Source organism: Euprymna scolopes, chromosome 10, assembly GCF_053919585.1.
Source record: "Euprymna scolopes isolate OS-2025 chromosome 10, ASM5391958v1, whole genome shotgun sequence".
Taxonomy (NCBI): domain Eukaryota; kingdom Metazoa; phylum Mollusca; class Cephalopoda; order Sepiida; family Sepiolidae; genus Euprymna; species Euprymna scolopes.
Window position 1 is genome coordinate 118,826,030 of NC_136491.1, and position 22,604 is coordinate 118,848,633.

General features: G+C 34.4%; 1 pseudogene; it reads left to right on the forward strand.

Annotated features, from left to right (window-relative positions):
* Nucleotides 1–144: 144 nt before the first annotated feature.
* LOC145286533 (histone-lysine N-methyltransferase SETMAR pseudogene) lies at nucleotides 145–22,537 on the forward strand (annotated as a pseudogene).
* Nucleotides 22,538–22,604: the final 67 nt, after the last annotated feature.

Consider the following 22,604-nt stretch of genomic DNA (forward strand, 5'->3'; position numbering starts at 1 on the left):
TTTTTAATTGAAACTGTGTATGTTACTTTCAGAACGAGAAAGAAGCACACATATTCCTGAGATTTATTGTTGCCTGGGTTGCTTGTTTTTTAGTTGTTTTTGTTTCTTTGTAACTATTTTCCATATTAGTGCAGAATATGCAAAATGGAGTACATGAGAGATTTTTTGGGACGCGGTGACTACGATGAGAAGCCATTACGTTCTGTAAGCGGGAAGCGAATGAATCGCGTTGTGGTTAGTTTTTGGTCACGTTTACAGGAAATTATCGGCAACTTCCGACAAGAGCGAGACTAGTCGATCACAATGCGTTCAGCTGATCATCGACGAATGTAACTGAAAACTTGGCAAACTCAATTTCTTTGTAATCGGGAGAAAGTAATTTACGAAGAATATAGAAAAGATGGATAAGGATGACAAAAAATAAAAACATAAACAATTTATTTGTGCTTATCGTAAGTTTTCACGTACGAATACGTAATCAAATTTTAAAATTTATAAATTTACATACTATCTCTACAATTATATAAATAGAACGTTGTCTGTGTGTAAGTTCGTTCCTTATAGACTCCGAAACGGCTGAACAGATTTTCTTTAAAATTTACAGAACTTTAGTGTATAAGTCTGGGAGTGATCTTAGTTAAGTTTTGTCTCAGAATACCCCGATAATAATCGATAATCGAAACCGTTGTTTTAATTTATCTATCATCGGTAAAGCCATTTTTCCATGTCGTCGCTTAGTAACAATGATAGAACAACGGGCCGTGCAAATTCTACTATGGGTAAGTTGATAGCGTGTTTTTTCTTTTGTTTTTTTTTGTTTTTTTTGAGGGGGGGGCTTTTTTGTTTGTTTTTGGCATTACATTGTCTGTAGGTTCAAACTCCGCACGTAAATTTCTTAAATTTTTTTCAGTAACTGCAAAGAATTTTATAAGACTTGAAAATTTACGGGGTTTTTTTTGTTGTTATTTTGTTTGTTTGTTTGTTTTTGCATGGCGCGGTCTGTAGGTTCAAATCACGCACGTAAATTTCTTAATGTTTTTTTTTAATCAAAATATTATATTTAAGCGTATTTTACGATCGGAAAACGCCGGGCAGCCTGCTAGTGTATAATAATGTGAAATCAGTATATATCTTGAATATTGTAATCTATCGTTTTTAACCTGAGAAATTGATATTTGATTCTAACCAGAATTTTCCCGATTTTTATCTTTCCCCAATATACTTTACAAGAAAAAATGTATTTCCATTCATTTTCTTTCGATTCGTTTGTTGTTTCAATAAATGATGCAAGCAGCTTATTATTAATAATGAAGAATGGCCGTTAAAGTTTAGTTTTCTATTTTACTCATTTATTCAAAGCGAACATCTTATGTGTCTTTCTTTAAAACAAATATTATATAATTGTTTTACATCTCACTGCCGGTACCAACGTAATAAAGATTTTTTTAGAATATTCACAGACTGTTTCGATTTTTAAAATGAAAATGCTTTTCTTTTCAAAAATAATATAGCTAAAATGATAAGTAAAATAATGTTATTGCGGACTACTAATTAAAATGTTCTTGCGATACAATGCCATCGTTAGCCACGCTGGTGGACCCTAGTAGATGAAACATGTGTACATGCATAACTATTTTGTTTCTAAATAAATAAAAAGAAACAAATATATATATATATATATATATATATATATATACTTGTACACACACTATCTAATATATATATATCCTTCAGGGAGACTAGCCACCCCTCCAAAGGGCGAATGAACCCTTTTGGGGGGTCAACGGCCAACTAGCACCGTGTGTGTTTGTGTGTATGTATGTGTGTGTTGGGGTGGAGAGGAATCCTGTAAGCCGTGGTGAAGGCAACCTTTCTAGGAGAAGCAAATCTCTGATTTAAAAAATCATAAAGCGGGAGACCAGTACCCGCATTAAGCTGGTCTGTAGTTTAACTTGTTGCTGGCTATCTTGCTTGTTGCTGGATCTCAACATTTGGAACCGAGAGAGAGATTTAGCTGTCGTACAAAGCTAAGACTCTGTAACATCATCTGTGAATAGATACTCCCTCAGGCATTTGTCTATTAAAATGGTCCTGTGGCGATGGAAGTCATTTTTGGGCGCAAGTGTCTAAGAGAGTAGCACTCGTCTGACAAGACGTTGCAATCATATATATATATATAAGAACAGAAAGGGAAGAACAGATTAAAAAAAAGAGAGGTTAAAGATAATCCAATATTTCTCAGGTCTGTCACATAGTTTGAAATAGCATTTTCCTTAGTCTGTCATACAAAAATTGAAAATAGTATTTTTATTTATCTGTCATGATTACACGTGCAATACAACAGCAATGCCTTTGTCTGACAGACCAACGAAGATGCTATTTCAATCTTTTGTTTGACAGATCAACAAAAATATTCTTTTAAACTTGTGTACAACAAACAAAAATACTATATCAAACTTTTCTTTGGCCGACAAACGAAAACGTTATTTCAAACTTTAGTTTGACAGACCGATGAAAATGCTATTTCAAAGATTAATCAACAGACCAACGGAAATGCTATTTTGAACTTTAGCCTGACATATAAAAAAATGTTATTTGAAACTTTATTAGGACAGACCAAGTAAAATTCGATTTAAAACGGTATAGCTGGACACAGCCGTAGAATGTCGGGAAGAACTGTTTGTAGGGAGGCTTAGTCGCGTGTGAATATTGAATAGATCAAGAAAAATAAGGGATTAAATTTTTATTTTCAAAGGTTTCGATTTTTCGTGCTGTTTATATGGTCGAAGGGCTTCCGTTCGTCTTGGTCAATTATGGTGGCACGCCTCAGCAATAATTGTCATGTTTAAAGAACATGAGTACGACAAAAGGAACGGGTTGTCTGCTTTCCATAAGTGACCGAGGAGAGATGAGAAAGAGAGACTGGCGAATTGCTGAACATTAGTGCATCGGGTAGGCAAGGGTTAATTTTAAGGGACTGAAAACGAGGCTATAGAAACATCGCTGAAATTGATACCGTGTGTCTGTTGCAGGTTTTAATTGTCCTACAACAAAGAGAACAAAACCTCTCTTACATATTTACATTTTTAATCAAATTGCTTTCAGCGAAACATCACCAACTCAATTCTAGTTTAATGACTAAAAATAAATATGTCATCAGTATAGTTTATAATTGGGCACTTGTAGATGAAAATTTAGTGTTTTCACATTTGACGAATTTCAAGAGGAGACAATTCAAAACGATTCGCATAACGTATTCGTAAAATCAAAATAAATACACTTAATTAACAATAAAACAAAATAAAATAGTATCTGCACATTTATTGAATTGAAATAAATTTAGCTTTAATAAAATAATTAGAATTTCGAAATAAATTGCAACAGACATTTTTTGTATTTATATAAAAATGTACGACTTAAAAATACAAACCTTTTTGAAATGCATGAACTTTTTAAACAAACTTTTTAATGAACAGTTTTTGTAAGAAAAATTCTTAAATGAATGAAAATGGTTATTATCATTCAAACACAGTAGTGTTTGAACATATGGTTAAGTGATAGTTTTGTTCATTTAGAACTGCTTTAAAGCTTCACCGCTCACTCATTTTGCGACCAAATTTCAAACAATTTTACAGTTCATACGTTACCTTCTCAGCTATATTTTGATATAAAATTTTTCAATTTTCGTTCATTAAAACAAAAGTTATAATAAAATTACTGGTATTCAAAAGTCTTCAGAATTAGTAAGGAACATGAGAGACGGTTTCTTTTTATCCATAGCAACTTTTTCAACATTGACGTTTTAGAGACGATTTCTTCTGATTAGCTATTGGTAACCATAGCAACTTTTCGTCGTCAACACCTTCATAAATCATAGCGGAAATAGCATGCCATCTTATTTGTTTTTTATAGAGAGAGTTAACAAAAGTGATGCTCTCGCCGTGCTATGGCTGATAATATTTCACTTACGACGTCGCCCGTTAATTCTGTTTCTCTCTTTTTTCCTTCTTTCTGTTTATTTACTTAATAAAAAATCAAATAAGACATAATTGAGTCAATTTAAGAAGTTGGTAATATTTTTTTATGCATTGTGACACTGAGTATGATATGGAATACAGAAAAATATTTACAAATTAAAGCCTGGAAAAATCATGGATTACATAGAAAAATGTGAGGATGAAAAGTAATATGGTTAAGATTAAACTTAGAAAAGTAAAAGGACTAGTTGTTAAAACTGGAAAAGAAAAAAAACAAGATATTCTAGTAAAATATATACTAAATTTATAACTTAAAATATTGCAGAATTAAGAATTTATAAACAATGTTAAAACGAATTTTTTTTATTCTTAATACTGCAATATTTTAAGTTATAAATTGATTATACTTTTTACTATAATATCCTGCCTTTTTTCTTTTCCAATTTTAACAACTAGTCCTTTTACTTTTCTAAGCTTAATCTTAACCATATTACCTCTCATGCTCGCATTTTTTTATGTAATACGAAAATGTATGACTTTAAAAAACAGGAAATTTCACAAAATTAAACTTTCATAATAAATCAAAATAACCATTAAAAATGATAACCTTAAAAAATTTATTGAATTGTCTCCCCTTGAAATTCTTCAAAAGTGAAAACAAAAAATGCATAAGTGTCTATAATTGTGTTAAATAGTAGTATAGAATATACACCCAATTCTTGATAGATCCTTTTTTACAGTTACTTGAACATTTTTCAATAAGAAAATAAACGAACTTTTCTGTATACATATATGAGCAGGTTGTTCATACGTGTTTTTTTCTTCTCCTTGCCTTGCGTTGTTTCCCTCCGTCGGCGTTTTTCACTTCTTTTCATGTAGAAAGACTAACACAAGGGAGACGTTCGCGGGGTGTTTTCAGGGTTGCATTTGTAGAAAACGGATTCAGGAGAGGGACAGAAACTAATGTTATCTTAATCATTATTAACGTCTTAAATTTAACATTATAACTTAAGAATTAAATGACGCATACGCACATAGACATCGGTAAAATTCGCTGAGATTATTACTTTTTTACATAATGGGCCGAGTCTTGTTCGCATAGCTCAGAGAGAGAGAGAGAGAGAGAGAGAGAGAGAGAGAGAGAGACTGATTTGAAATGTTTCATTTTCTTTCGCTTGAAAACGTTATATTATTAGTCATATCTTCATATCGTTCGACTCCTATCTTCTGTTTTACAGACCCGGGTTGCCATCATGCACTCAATATGATTCTTGTTAAAATTCACACAAGTTAACTTAATTGCTACTGACGTATGGTCCCTAATATGTAACACAATCCGTCTGTGGGATACAGTACTGTATGGCTGTTTTCCAGTTGACTACAACATAGTCGGCGCAAACAAATTCTTAATAAGATGTCGTCTGTTACAATAAAATTCTATTCAGTTTTGACCATCGTCACCAATTCACTGGACAAACTCATTTACCTTATCTGTGATTGGTCATTGGTCATTGATATATGTTGCTTCGTTGAGAACAAAAGATAAACTCCTTTAATAAAATAAAGAACTCTGATAACTCGCCTGCTAGTCATTACTTATTCGATGGGGACAGTGGCTCGTGTTTTCCACAAATCTATTTACAACAAACTTATGCCAGAAAAGATAGAAATAAAGAAAGAACAAATGAAAACCTGATCGATTTATTTACGGTGTGTTAACTAATGGATTATTTTTAGGCTGATTTGACTTTTTCTTACATGTAGCATCTGGTCTTTTTTTAAAATGGTAACCCATCTAGTTTGACCAGTCTCAAGGTAGCTTAACTTACTGGAATTTCAAAGTTAATATTATGACGTTCGCCCATTGCTTGCGAAGATGATGGGGATCATGCAGTTGTTCTGAGGGTTCGAAGATGGTTCGTCAGTTCAATAAAAGCTTTGAAGTATTTCTTGCAAAGCAGGGCACCTGTGGGATAAATTTTGTCTTGAATCTGGCACGCGACATATATGACCTACCCAACGAATCCAACAAATCCGAACGTGTGGCAGTATGAAGACTGGACTAAAATATGTGTGTCTGATATATTGTCTTGCTTCTTTATTTCCATCAATCTACGAAGCATATACGGTAAATACGGTCCATACTTTGCATGCATGAGAAGAATCAGACTCAAAACACTGTACATGAAATTTGGTCTGCTGTCGAATTCCTGTACATGAAATTTGGTCTGCTGTCGAATTCCTGTACATGAAATTTGGTCTGCTGTCGAATTCCTGTACATGAAATTTGGTCTGCTGTCGAATTCCTGTACATGAAATTTGGTCTGCTGTCGAATTCCTGTACATGAAATTTGGTCTGCTGTCGAATTCCTGTACATGAAATTTGGTCTGCTGTCGAATTCCTGTACGCTCCCACACAATGAATCAATGACGGGAAAAGCAGTGCTAGTCTTGGCTATCTTGCACACGACTTTGTCGTCTATGCGCAGTGTACTGGCCCTGACAGGGTACTGATCAAGTAAGTGAACTTTCCCCGGCTTTTAGGTTAGCTCTAGGAATTGAGATATGAGGCTCAACATATAGTTTCCCCAGTTGAGGCCGGTACATTATCTCGGTCGTTTTTTATGTTAATAGTCGGCTCGATATTGTCGTACGCCTCAGAAAAACATCTAACAATGATTATAGCCTTACAAAGAAAGAGAAAGCAAAGATAGAAAGAAGCAAAATAGAGAAGAATGGAATAAAAGCCAGTAAACATTAACATTTTTAAGACGACAGATAGAAAAAAAGAAACAAAACTGAAAAAAAGAAAGAGGAAAAAAGAGAGTGCTACAAGAAAAAAGAAATGTAATAAAAAAATAAAGAAAGAAATGATTGACAATGTGAAGAAGAGAAAGAAAGAAAGAAAGGAAGAAAAGAAAGAAAGAATCCATAATGTGTAAAAAAAAAATGTTTTAAATAATGTGTTATAGTGTGAAGAAAAAGGAGAGAGATAAAAAGAAAGAAAGAAAAAGTGCCATAGTGTGACGAAAACAAAACAGAGTATCGGGGGGGGGGACATAATGTGCTATAAGGTGATGAAAAGGAAAGAAAATAAGGAAAGAAAGCGTAGCGGTGTTAAGGACAGAAAGGAAGATAAAAGAAAGAAAGAAAAAAATGTGTCAAAGAAAACGAATGACTGAATGAAGAGTTAGTGAAAGTGAGCAAGCTTGGCATTATAAAAATGATAGAAATTAAATCAGAAATATACTGATGTATTTCAGAAATGCCAAATTTTTGGCCTTGGAGAATTCAGGTCACGTGATAATTTTTGTAGACAGTGTAATCTAAGAATACGTAACCTCGTCTGAAATTACCGGGCGCTATTTTATCAATAGATTTTGAAAACAACAGAAAACAATTAAACTCAAATTATGTTGGAACAAAGAAATTTGGAACTGGTCAATTACATCAGTACCGAAAGAAATAGCGACAAAGAGAATTTTTTAAAAATGATGACTGAGTTGGGAATAAATGAAAGCCAGCATTCAGCGGTATTACATAAAAAGAAAGAAAGAAAGAAAGAAAGAAAGAAAGTCAATTTAGGGCTAGAAACGTGTCAAAGTCAGGAAGACAAAAAGAGATGCGCCCCAGAGATGTCGACTGCTTGGGTGGGGACAGGATATTAACTTCCGGTCAGTTCTGTTTCAATATGAAATCTCTTTCAATCGGTGTATCACGTGATCGTTACACATGCCCATAATATCTGTAGGAAAAGTGCAAACAAAACTGGTGTCAGTACTTAAATTTAGTTCGGGAGGGGAAGAAGATACTCAGTTTAACATTCGATTACCGTTCTCTTAAACCGCCTTGTCCCCTCTGCTACCCTTTTCATTCGGAACCCCTTCTTTCTCCCACGTCCCCTTTAAATCATGCCGTAGTCGGGTGACTAAATAAAAATGTTTAGTTTGCGTCTTCCACCCTGAAAGACGATACGGTCAGTTAATTATTAAATCGTGAGCCATTGACACATGGGTTTGCTTCTACCTTTTTATTGGTACATCGTTTCTTTTCAATTCCACAATTTGTACACACCCGTTTCCTGGCGGGGAAAAGGGAACGAAGGGAAAAACAGAACGAGAGAAAAGTCAACGAAAAACTCAATGAAAAGAAAACAGAAAGAAAGAGATAGGAAAAAGGGAAAAGCAGAAAATGAAAGAGAAAAATAAAAACAACAGGAAACAGACAAAAAGGAGAAGAGTCAAACAGAATAAATGAAAAGAAGCAGTAATCCTCATACTCTTCTGTCTCTCCTTCTCTCAATCACTCTCTCTCTCTCTCTCTCTCTCTCTCTCTCTCTTTATATATATATATATATATTATTATTATTATTATTATTATTATTATTATTATTATTATTATTATATCCAGATAGAATTTTATAGATATATTAATATTTTATGTACCGATTTTCAGTATTTAATTTAACAGTATTCAGTACGTAAGTAGAGCTAGGTAGTAAGTTATAAAAGAAATAGAAATCAGCGGAACTATTGTCTGATAAAAGTCCGGCCATTGGATAATGAAAACATCGACGAGAATATCAAAGAATGTGATCGGTTATCTAGCAAACTTAACACCACAGCAGTGTTCTTAGATATGTTTTGTACAGAAATGGATGCGATAAGTATCAAAAATCGAAAAAAATCCGATCTTAAAAATAGTTTTTCTGAAACAGGATTTTTATAGGGGGAATATTTTACATTACACTGTCAAGGGAAATAATAAATAAAATCTCCACAAATCATTTCTTCTTTAAAAAAAAAAAAAAAAAAGAAAAGATTTATAATCTGGAGATATAGCTGAGTTAGAGTATTCGACTACATATCGAATAACCCTTGTTCTTGTCCGGGTGTACATCATTATTTTATTTCATTTTTTTTTTTCTTATAATTGAGCTCAGTTTACCATTTAAACTCGCCGCAAATCATTTCTTCGTTTTCATATTTTAAAACTAAACATTTATCAGAAGTGACTTTTCCAGTTCATTCATCGTCAAACCTAAATATTAGCTGACGTGATATTGTAAACAAACACAGACGGAATTTGATAAACGACCTAATCATTATTATTGCTTTGTTTGTTTGTTTGTTTGTTTTTTGTTTGTTTGTTTGTTTTTTGTGAATTAGTCCAGCGGGAAAATTATTCCTCATAGAATATGATCTCTATTATATAAAAGATACTTTGTATGTGTGTGTGTGAGTTCGTTCCTCACAAGTTCCGAAACTATCTTTTGCAAATTTCACACAAAGGTAATTTATATGTCTGGCAGTGTTCTTAGATATATTTTGTACAGAAATTCATATAAGTATCGAAAATCGAAGAAATCTGATTTTAAAAATAGTTTCTCTTATAGATAAAAGAATTTTTACAGGAGAATATTTTGCGTTCCACCGGCCAAGGAAAACAATAAATAAAATTTTAGCAAATCATTTCTTTTTAAAAAAAAATTAAAATTTAAAAAAATTGTCATCTTGAGATATAACTCAATGGTAGAATATTCCTCTAGATCGAATAACCTTCTGTTCAAGTCCGGGTGTGCCTCACAATTTTATTTCATGTTTTCTTATTCATAAGTTCAGTTTACGATGAAAGAAGAGGTCCATTTAAGCTATTTCTTTGTTTTCATATTTTAAAACTAAACATTTATCAGAAGTGACTTTTCCAGGGCATTCATCGTCAAGCCCAAATATCAGCTGACGTGATATTGTAAGCAAACACAGACGGAATTTGATAAACGACCTAATCATTATTATTTTTATTTATTTTGTTTTTATTTTTGTTTTTTGTTGTTTTTTTGCAAATTAGAGTATTGATTCGCAATATATACATACAATACATACGCAATCTGCAGAAATTAAAATATCATGTTTAAGCGTATTCCACGACTGGGCAACGCCGGGTGGTTCGCTAATTGGATTATAATTATCATATCTGAACTCTCCCTCGTCCTCTCGAATTTTTTCTCCTTTTCTATCTCATTTTTCATCTTTACGTCTTTCTCTTTCCCTGCCATTTATCTCTCTTCTATCGCTCCTCACTCTTTCCCTCCCTCTCCCTCTCGATCTATTACTCCTTTTCTCTCTCTCCTTCAGTCTCTCCTCCTAACCTTTCTCGCTACCCTCACTCTATCTCTTTCTCCAGTGCACATCAATGATTGAATTAAAAAAGAAAATCCGTATATCTCTAAGTAAATAATAACACGGAGAGAATTAAAAAAAAAAAAGAAAAACAGTTCAACAATAAGGATTAAGAATGATTTAAAGTGGATTTAAATTGTTGCATTATTATTTACCTCCCTCCCCTCCTCATCACTCTCCTCTTCTTCTTCTTCCTCGTCTTCTTATTATTACCCCTCTTCCTCTCTTTCTCTTTTATCTGATCTTTCTTTTTCGTCCTCTCCTCCTCCTTCTAATCTCTTATTTTCTCGCCATTCCCGATCATGTGACTCTTCCAAAATAATGACTAGAACGTTGGTTTATTTATTTATTTATTTATTTTCCTATAAAATATTAACCTTTTAATTGTAATCGAATGTATACTTATCATTTTGGTGCAATGATAGGATTCTTAAGCTTTCCTTAATTTTCCATAAGTATTATCATTGTTACTTTCTGGAAAATGTTTGCTATATCCCAAGAAAACACTTGTATTTCAAAATGAATGTGTAACGTTTTATCTCGACGTATTTCAATCTTGATGCATCATTCTGACAAACACGCGAGCTGCTACGAGAATTGCATGGCTCCGGTCGCGAAGGATGTCAGGTTTCTTTTATTAGCTTCAATTAAGATCGTTTACTTGAAGTTTGATTTTGATTTAAAACACAACGCATTCGGTATTGAGACCCCCATTCCGGAAGCTTTGCGGAAAGTAATATTAATACTTACCTTCTATTACTCGCAGGTCTAGTTTGACCCAGAGCGGTAGTTGTACCTGTCAAGGTTCTATCTGTAACGTAGTACACAACCAATACGTTGTAATCTCAGTTTACGTCGGAAAGGAAACCAAGAATAAGAAAGAACTTCAACTCGCGTTTTGTTTTCTACAACGGCATTTATTTCCTCGTTCTCTTGTTACCGCTGTGAAGTCTCTCACGTGATCGTCTTCTCGAGCATTATTCACACCTCGCACGTGATCGCGAACGTTATTCACGTCTCTCCCGCGATCACCCCGTTTCTCCTTTTTATAGTCTTCTCCTCTCTACCGGCGACGTCATTTCGCGTTCATTTACATGCGCGCATCCGCACTATGTTACAAATGTAGGAGTCAAACTCGTTTAAAATCGTTTGTAAAGTCTTTTACAAAACTGTTGCGAAATCTGTGGAGGAGGTGTTTTTGCTTTGACAGAGTACAAAATCGACTTCGAAATTTAGTGGGTGATGTCCTTTTCTCCTCCCTACTAGCTCTTCCTCACAGAAGAGACTACTTCTGCTCTCTCATTATTTTCAGGGAAAGTGCTCTACTATACTTCAATCTATGCCCCCTATCTGTAAAACATTCACAACAAACACTCGTCTACCTATAATCACTGTCAACAATTTGCCTTAGTCTCAATCTGTATATAAAACTAAACGAAAATCCCTTACTAGAACTACTCGGAGGTACTTCCTAACTTACTAAACATGATAATTTTCAAGTCTAATGTTAGCAAATTCTTGTTGAGCCGTCCTTTTACATAATCATATCCTACATAATTTCAACCATTACCGATCATTACAATGTTGTCTCGCTGGCCACTTGACACTCATTAACTCTTATCCTCGATTAGCTCTTGGGCCTTGATAAGCGGTGACCTCCAGTAATACTCCTGAAAAACAAATTAATATACAAATCAACCATACACAAAACATGCGTACATTTGCAATGTATAATAATCATACATGCCGTACAATTCAACAGCCAACGAAAATGAAACATTTTTCAGAAAGCATTCATCATCATCATTTCATCATTTTAAGGTTGGTTTTACATGCTGTCCTGTGTGAGACGACTTTAAGAGTGTGACTTATAGACTAACCTATATTTCTGGCCAGATCTTGTCTTTCTCTCAAATTCAGAACTAAACACATGTTTAATACACACATCTATCATATCATTCTCATATTTCTTTCCATGCAACGCATGCCCTCAACACTTTAAGAAAAAAAAAATACTAAGCTGAAACATGTTATTTTTTTTGTATCTGTTAACATGTATGCTGAATTTTTATAATAATACGCTATTAAATGAAAAACTTATAGTAAATTCATAAAATTCTTGACAATTAGTACAATTATATATATACTAGCAGATCCCGTGGAAATTCCACGGTAGTTGAAAACATCATCACATACGCAAACAAGGAATGTCCTTCAATAAAATAATCAGTGTAATATTAGTTCCGATTAGACCATCAATTAAAAAATAAATATTTTTCTAGCCAAATATGGAGAACTGCTTGAGATATACTATTACAAACAATAGAACTATAGTAAGGCATCACTTTTTCTATTGTTCTTTAATCAAAGTGATTTGTAAATCAGTAATAATTATGTCACAATCTTTTCTTGATAATCTGATAGTTTGGCATGGAAGTAATAAGATTCGATAGAAACATGTTACATGGCAACTTTTGCAATTTTTTCATAGTACTACGAAAATAGAATGAATCAGTAAAATTATACTACTCGATAATTTGACGTGATTTTCTGTTTTAAAAACTTTTATGGACGTCACAGGTAAGATTTTTTTGCTTTTCATATGGGTACTCTACTGTACAAGTAATTTATTTCTTGGGTTGATTACTGTACAAGTACCTTATTTCTTGTTTAAAAATAAATATGTTCGATTATTTTATGTAATTTTCTATTCTGCTAACTTTTCCGTACGTTACGGTTAAGAGCTTGTTTGTTTTTCATATGGGTGCTATACTGCAGAAGTACATTATTTATTATCTAAAAGTTATACCACTCGATGATTGGACGTGAGTTTCTGTTTTAATAACTTTTATGTACGTCACAGGTAAGATTTTCTTTTCGTTGCGGCTAAGAGTTTGTTTTTTTGTTTTTTTTTTCATATAGGTATGGATATCACATGTTAACTATTACTAAACAAAGAAAAATAACATAATGCTTGGGAGACTTGCATTGTGATAACAAAACGAACACTATCCCCTGCCCATCCCCCTAAACAAAAACAGAGGAGATAAGGCCTGTGAGATTACCTTGTGACGACAAAACAGATACTAGTCTCCCTACTCCTGCCTAAAAAAAAAGGGCTTGATAATCCTTGGAAGCCTCAGGAGCACTTAATCGTGCTTGCTTCCCCCACAACCACCACCATCGTGACGTAATTTCTGGAAGTTTTTCCAAATGTATACAGAAATGCACTGTTTTATTATGAACTAGCCTGGGTGTCCGGCGTTGCCCGAGTGTTTGGAGGTGTGTGGTGAGCAAAAAAAAAAGTGTTAGTAGGCAGACAGGCTCGAACCCGTATGGCGAAGGAGGAAAAGAACTTGAGAAAAAAAAACCTGACGTCTTTGCCGTTGCGTCTATCAAAAAACTGGAAGTGGTGTAGGTTTAAATACAGGCTAGTCAATCGAAAAGAGAGGTTTACATTCGAAAATATCAGCAAAAAAGCGACCCCTCCTTGTAGAAAAGTGCCCAGTTGAGGGTGAAGGAATTAATGTTTTTAGCCAACTTTTCGATATTTGTCGTTCGAAGGGTCGAGCTTCAAAACGATACCGATCTTGTGAAAATCTGTCGCTTCTGTCGAAAGTTTTAGGCAGACATACATACATACGGATAGGTAAGCTTTATATTATAGACTAGCCTGTATAAAAAGCCAAGTAAAAAAGGAAATAAAATAAAATGAAAATACAACAACAAGGAAAAAATTACAAGAAGCAAATATTCTCTCATTGTAATTTCTTGATTTATATTTGTAATTTTAATTATACTCTATCCATCTATCTATCTACCTATCTCTCATATATATATATATATATATATATATATATATATATATATATATATATATATATATATATATATATATATATCCTTTATAATACAATGAAATTCACTTCTGGGGAAAAATATCATAGGTTTGCAACAACAGATGCCACATACATATTCAATACATCTAGGCTAATAGCCATTATCTTACGTAACTTTCAGACACCATTTTAGACACATTAAGTCGCTACATTACAACCTAGGAGCAACACCATCACATCCGCAACATTTTTAAAGGGAGGAGTTCCTATTTTTTCCCTCTAAATATTTAGTCCTCCCACAACCACCATCCAACACCAGAAGGGAGGCTATACTTCCAGGCTTACACCGCCCTTAACTGATTCGTACAAACACAGATATAGCATTATTTTTCCTGTATTAGACTAAAAAAATTAAAAAAAAGTCTTCCTCGGGGAAATCCGTTTCCTCTGAATGGTTGCCCGCTAATTCTCTTATTCCGGAATTACCTCATTCTAAACGAACATTTCAAAACAATACAATATGTCGACGATTTAATCCATAAACTTTACTGGTTTTATTTATTTATTTATTTATTGACAACTGTTTTCGTGTGTGTTTTTTTTTAATACTTTTTCCTTTGCTTTATTAGTAAAGACGTATTTTTTGTTTTATTTGTGTTTGAAAAGTTAGTTTGCTATTTTTATGCACTAACAGCAAATGCTAATCTGCTTTCTTTTGCTTTTTTTTTTTTTTTTTGCTCTATTACGTTTAAACAGTCTTAGAAAAAAAGCATCTTTTACGGTATAATCCAGTGTCGTATAAACATCCCCACCTCCCTATGTTAAACACGGCTTCCGAAGTTGGAGAGTGTTTATTCCGACAGCCGTTCTTCTACATTCGTCTTTCTTTCTTTCTTTCTGTTCATCAAAACTTTCTTCCTTCTTTTTTTCTCCTTCCAATTTTTGCCCGTCTGCTCGCTCGCTCGCTCGCGTCTCTTTGCTCACTTTACACAAAGCATACATGCCGCATTTTTATTCGTAATTTTCACACACACACGCATATATATATATATATATATATATATATATATATATATATATATATATATATATATATATATATATGCACTTTTCCTCTTTGGTCATTCATTATATTCTTTTTGGACTTATACATTTACTGAAGCGTAATTATGTGATTATTTAGAAGCCCATTACAAACGTGAAGAGGGGATATTGCAACTATAGCATACTCTCATCTTACAAATTTATAACAAATGCTGTAAAAAAACTTCTCTACAAGACGCAATACTGCTAAAAAACAAATACAAACATTAATCGCTCAAAAATAGAAAATTAAATAATGGTAACCTTAAAATTATTCTAATGTTACATAAATACTGGCAACTTATTTTTAACGATTCAGCATGTTAACATACATGCATAAGTAAAAACAAATTATAAATAGAAGTTTTGATAATCGCTCAAAATTTAAACATTAAATACTGGAACCGTAACAAGTTTGTTACGGTAAATCCGATTTGCATTTTACTACGCATTGCTAACCCTTTCTTTATGCACACGAAACTAACATAAAATGCAATCAAATACATTCTGCTCTTTCTTTGCTCGGACGGAACATTCTCAAATAATAAACACAGCATTGGTTTGAGAATGTAAATACGAGCAAAATACCGACACGTCATTATCCCCACCCCAAAACGGCCATAAAAACTTTTTTTTGCGGGTAACAATGTTTAATTTTCGAGTATGGAGCGATTATGAAGACATTACTGATGCTATATTTTTTTCCTGTTAACGATTAAATTTAATTTTATATTCTTGACCGATTAGCAGTGTTACAATGCTGTGATTCATCAGGTCGATAATTTCTTCTTAGAACTGATTAAACACTTGCAAATAAGTCAGAACACAAAAATATTATGCAGGTAGGTTTCAACCTGTACCTGCAGGTTATCGCCTCACACTAACACTAATCGCCAGTAACCAACAATACTAAATATCACGGAATAAGCTTCTACTAGCTGTCACCGCGAAAAAATTGGCCGATAGTGGAAGCCAGATTATTTCATTTAGGGCACGGCCACCAGTGCCCGTCAATTTCCATGGACGGCAGTGGCCACCTACAACAACCGTAGTTTAATTTGTTTCCGATGGGGGCTCCTTTAATGATTCTGTTCTTGATCTGTCATGCTTCCATCGGGCAACGCCGGTTAACGGATCCTGCTAGTATATATATATATATATATATATATATATATATATATATATATATATATATATATATATATATATATATATATATATATATATCTGTTTTCAGTATTTACCTTGATAGTGCTCTCCATACGTAAATAGGACTAAGTAGATACGTAGTAATTTTGAAAATGTATATGGCAATTAAGCTAAACAGAATTTTCCCGTTTCATCCTTTTCAGGTAATAGCCTGACGAATCCTCACTAGGATGAAACGCGGAAAGTTCTGTGTAGATTAAATCCCATATATATTGTCATTAGTGGGTTTTCTATAAGTTGAGGTTGTATATTTTGTTGGGTTGCTGCAGTCTAGGAATGGAATTTTATTGGTTATATTTATTTCTTGTGCGAATTTAAGAATGAAGTGAGTTTGGAAGTTCTCTTGAAGTTTTTTAATGTCGCCGTAGAATTTGGACTTCTATAATATAAATCTCACCTGTCTGTTTAAATGTACGTATGTGTGTATGTCTAGCAAGAACTTTAGACAGAGAAGATCGTTATCGTTTATAAGCTCGACCCTTCGGCCGACAAATATCAAAAAATTGGCCAAAAATATTCATTCCTTTACCCTAAACTCGGCCGTTTTGTACAAGGAAGGTCGATTGTTTTTCGCCGACATTTTAGCATGTCATCGTCACCGTTCGATGGACTTTGGTTAATTACAACACTTTTGACTTCCGGTCGCGTCATGGAGACATGAGCTAAGACGTCAGATTTTCTTTAACATTTTTTCCGCCCTCGCGACACGGGTTCGAACCTGCCTGCCAACTACCACCTTTTTTGTGCTCAACACACACCTCCAAACATCCGGAAAACGCCGGGCACCCAGGCTAGTTATTTTGTAGAAACCAGATGCATAATACGAACTAGATGAAAAGATAACAAATTTACCTAAAAGGTACACTAAACACATTGACCAAAATGAAAAAATTAAACTAATAATACACTAATCTAAATTTACAACTTCTGACGTAATAATTTTTTTTACATGGAAGTCACCAGTTATCAAGGCCCGGAAGCCACTCGGGGATAAGGGTTATTGTGTGTACAGTAATCAATGGGATAATATCGTAGTAATCGTTAGTAATGGAGATTTGATAAAGGGTCTTACTTCAGGGGGCGGTTTATCAGGAATTTGTTTATGTTGGACTTGAAGACATCCAAGTTGTAGTCAAGTGGGAAACAGGCAAACGGTAGTGAGTGCCACAGGCATGCACTTCTAAGAAAGAAGTTTTGGTCATGGAATCTACGTTTTGATTTAGGCACAGATAAAGAATGGGGAAAATTATTTACAGTGGATTCAGCTAGACGGGTGTTTTCGTGAAAGATTGACGAGGGGGGGGACTAGAGATTGGAGCTCAGACCAAACAAATGTAGTATATGGATTCTCATGTCTATTTCAAGAATTTCTTCAAAACCAATGTAATATTGGCCACACGACGACAACTCTCTCCCGGCGATTGATGTATAATCTTTCAGACAATAGTGCCATCCAACGCCACTTTATCTCCCCCAAATTGTTAGAATCAGCAGAAATACGAAATATATTAACAAGTAATACTAAAATTAGATACGGAAACAACTATACACAAAGACTAATATTACTAATAGAAAAACGACAGCCCAATATTAACCGAATCGTACTCAATATCGACACTATATTAATTAACCATATTAAATAATTAACATCATAATAATATATAATAAATCAATTCTACCAAATCCCGGACTTACCCCTCCTCCTCCTCCTCCTCCTCCTCCTCCTCCTCCTCCATGGACAACTTAGGCAATTAAAATAGCAATAAAATATAAATAAATAGATGAATAGAACAAATTAATAAATTTACTATAAATACATTTATCTAAATCTCTACAACAATCACTCTTGACAACGATCGAGATCACCGATCAAAAGCGCTTGAGCAAATGGCCAATTAACATAGCTTGGTGCCATGATATACAACCGGGCAGCTGAAACAAAAGAAAATTGCCCGACGGATAGAGCGAATTACCAGTAGAATCGGAAAAAAAATGAAAGCTCAGTCGTGTTCAATCATCCCATATATATGTTTATATATACATTTTATCTGTTTTACATGAATATTTACATGTCGCTACACATTAATGAGTATGTTACGATCAGCTAGTTACAAGTAACTAGACACCTCTTCAGGCGATATTGCTTGTATAAAAAAAAGTTCGTAATGAAGATTTTACAGGAGTTTTATTGCTTTTCAAACTGATATGCGACTAGGTATGTCGCGTGCACACGCACACAAACATTCATCGATAACGATTTGTCCGACAGGTGGCGTCTTTACTTTCGGTTTCGCATTCTCTATCCACTTCCGTTCTCTATCTTACTCTCTTTCGTCCGAATCGTCGATGTAGACAGACACTTTCCGTTCGCATTGGCAGACGATACTTTCGTTTTAAGATAAAACGAAGGTACATTCTTTCTCAAGGTAAAAATGTAATGTTATGACCCTTTAGGCTGTGATCATAGCGTATTATCTGTTAACTGTGGCAAGCGGGAGAAATGGTCAAAACATTATTATTATTGTTATGGTATTCTTGTTAATTGATTTGAGCGACGGATGGTCGCTGGATCAGTTATTATGATTAGAAGAATAAACAATTAAATTGCGAAAGAAATGATTGACGTGTAAATCGCAAAAGGAATGCGAAAATAGAAAATAGATGTAAACATTCTTTTGGATTTGGATAAACAAATAACTAGTTGTGAATTAAATTGGTATGAGACACGTAATTAGGTGACGTAAGAGAACACGTGATGTAGTTAGTTTTGGAGAGATTGGGAGAGTTGAGGATTGACCACCAGAGCAGACAGACGTAGACAAGGGTGTACAGACAGCTAGGAGCGAGCTGTATGAACAGAAAATATAGAAACTGCAGATCCTGTGAAAACCAATCGAGACAACTTTAATAAATTTATATTATAAAAATATAAAGAGTTGTTTTATGGTTTTTACAAAGAACAGTTGTCTCAATTATATGGTGCTGATCGCTTCATGGTTGTCACGGAGCAGCGGGAAGATACAGAAGAACTCTCAAGAAAAAAGGTATGAAGCATATATTATTCTTCTTACATATGAACTGTAAAAATATCCCATGTGATAAGTCTGATACAACATGATTCAAGTTACACGTCAATATCATGTCCTCTGGCTAAAACACATACATGCGATTTATACGGTTATTATTTGTCTGTTAAAAGAACAATATCTTAGATCCACTAGATAACACATGACACGTTTTAATATATCATCTCCTCCAATATAAACCAATATACAACAAACACTTATTTGGTGTCCGTTGACCAGTTCGCATCGACGATGCTATATCGAACCTGGGGTGAAAAATACAACGTGGAATCAGGTCCTGAAATTGGAATGTAGATTACGTGTCAAGAAAAAAAAGACAAGAAAAACACACAAAACACAATAAAATGTCTGGAAAAAACAGAAAAAAGAAAGAACAATAGAAAAAAAGCAATACACACGGACAACCTTTTCACGAAGAAAGAAAAGAAAGACAAACAGACACACAGATATAAAACTTTATATATTGAAAATAGTTTTTAAAAAATGTTTATCGTATTAGGAATTAGCTTAGTAACAAGGTATTTTGGTTTTATTATTCTGAGGTCGGAGTCGTCTTATTCCTCCACAGTTTCCTGTACAGGATAATCAGTAGGCCACATACTCAGAATAAAGTAAGCTAATATTATTTAATAAGTTTGAAAAGGAAGATGAAAAAAGGAAAACATAAAAAGTATACATAACAAAATAAAAAGAAGGAAATAGTGAAGAAGAAAGAAAAAAACAAAAGAATTATGAGTCATAATCATAATTTCAATGATAATAAAAGCGAAAAATCATGAATAATAATAATAATAATAATAATAATAATAATAATAAAATCATGACTAATAAAATGAAATAAAAAATGATTCCTGTAATAGTAATAAAAATTTAAATCATAAAACTATAAGAATTAAAAATTTAACACCGATAAAAACTTGTACATCAATATTAAAAACAAAGCAAAGAAAAGACAGGAGAAAAACGCATATAGATCTTCACATTTATGTCGGTGGAGAAAAAGTGACAGATTGAGCTTATGCTGTCAGGAAATACGATACGACTTTAGGATCAACTGTCTGGGGTGAAAATATAGGTCAACGATAAGGTTAACCGACATGCAGATTTTGGTTAAATAAATTCGCGACTTTTCTAATTTTGATTTCAAATGATGTATTTTCAAATAAGCTTTCGTGATAAGACCTTTACCTTATATATCATTTTAAAGAGAATTTTTAGCTCCATCTATGTAATTGTTTAAATTATAATCATTTTAAAATACTTGTTTTACTTTCAGAGCGTTGAATACAAGCTGGAAAAAAGCAAATTCGCACAATTTTTTTACTTTAATTCAAACGAGGCCAAAAAGCTGCTGAAACAACTGTGGCGTGACCGCCTAAGGGAGCGATATCGCTCCCAATTGGGGAAATTGAGACCCCTAAAACACTGAGTAAGACCGGGTAATTATGCTGATATTGTCTGTTAAGCGTTTATTGGGTGCCCGGACAACGGCGGGTAACCTATCTGAAGTGATGAATTTATTGTGTTTTTGTAAAACAGGCATATATTTTATTGTTTGAGAAAAATGACAAGAGATGTCATTTGGAAAAAATATAACGGAAACTTGGCTTGGCGAAACGTCTGGCTTCTGAGTACGAGAGGTCAAATTATTAACCTTCCAGGGCGTGTGAGTGAATTTGAGTTCTGATTCCAGATTTGCAAGCCTTGCAAGTTTGCACAAATGCAGGGATTAGGGACTTTCCCGAATAACGTGTTGAGTTCTGGGGAACAGCTTACTCTACCCCATCACCTTTCAATATAAGCAAATGCCCGGGACAAAAGTAGCAGATTGGAGCTAGATCTCGAGCCGAGAACATTCAACCAAGAGAACGCCATTCACCCACCCACCCTTTTTTTATCACGGTCGCTATCGTGGAGAACGAAGAATAAGCTTTCGGACTGTTTTCTGGTGTAAACGAACTGAGCAATTGTATATATGTAAACACTTGTAATTTCGTGAATTAACTTTTAGTAAACTAGAAACCCCTATGTTTGTTTTCTTTTGATCTGCGTGAGAAGCTAATTGAATTTCAGCGGACGCCAGCATCGGAAACCGATGGAAGGCCTGCGACGCGAAAGAATCCTGTAAAGGACTCCCGGAAGAAGACGATCACGGCCATTGCAGTTCGACAGGGTCAAAGGCCAGATCTGCTGACATGCGGCGGGAGTTCTTACACAGCTGCCGATATCAATGAAGCCTTTGGCCCAGGTTCCATTATTGAACGCACAGCACAATGGTGGTTTAAGAAATTTCGTGGCGGCCGCGAGAGTCTTGAATATGATGAGCGTAGTAGTCGGCAATTGGATCTTGACAACGATTTGCCTACGTGTCTTAGTAGAATCCACGCACAACTGTTCGGGGATTTGCTTCTGACTTAGGCGTAACGTATACGACGATTTCCAACCACTTGAGAGATTGAAAAGACAAAAAAAATGATAAATAGGTGCCTCATGAATTGAACGACAACCAAAGAAACGCCGTTATGAAGTGTTATCTTCACTTCTTTTACGCAACAAGAACAACCTGTTTATCGACTGGGTTGTGACTGGCGATGAAAAGTGGGTTCTTTACGACAACCGGCAACGCTCGGCTCAGTGGTTAGACACCGACGAATCTCCACAGCACTTCCCGAAGCCAGAATTGCACCAAAAGAAGTTCATGCCGATTGTTTGGTGGTCTGCGACTGGTCTCATCCATTACAGTTTTTTGAATGAAGGCGAAACCATTATGGCGGAGGAGTACTTTCAACAAATGGATAAAATGCATCAGAAACTTCGACAACAATACCAATCATTAGTCAACAGAAAAGTTCCAATTCTCCTCCACGACAATGCTCGACCGCATGTTGCTAAACCGAGCCTACAGAAGTTGAACGGATTGGGGTATGAAGCCCTGCCTCATCCGCCATACTCTCTTGATCTCCTACCTATCGACTACTACTTTTTCAAGCATATCAACAACATTCTGCATGAAAAACGCTTTAAAAAATATAAGCGATAAAAAAAACGCATTCAGCGACTTCATCGTTTCCAGAAAGCAAGATTTTTATGTTATTCGCACAAATACGCTTGTTTTGCGTTGGCAAAAGTGTGTTGATTCTGATGGTGCTTATTTTGATCAATAAATGCTGGTTGGAGCCGAGATATATTCTTCGGAAGTTAAAAATTAAAACCCGCAAGCACTTTCTTGTC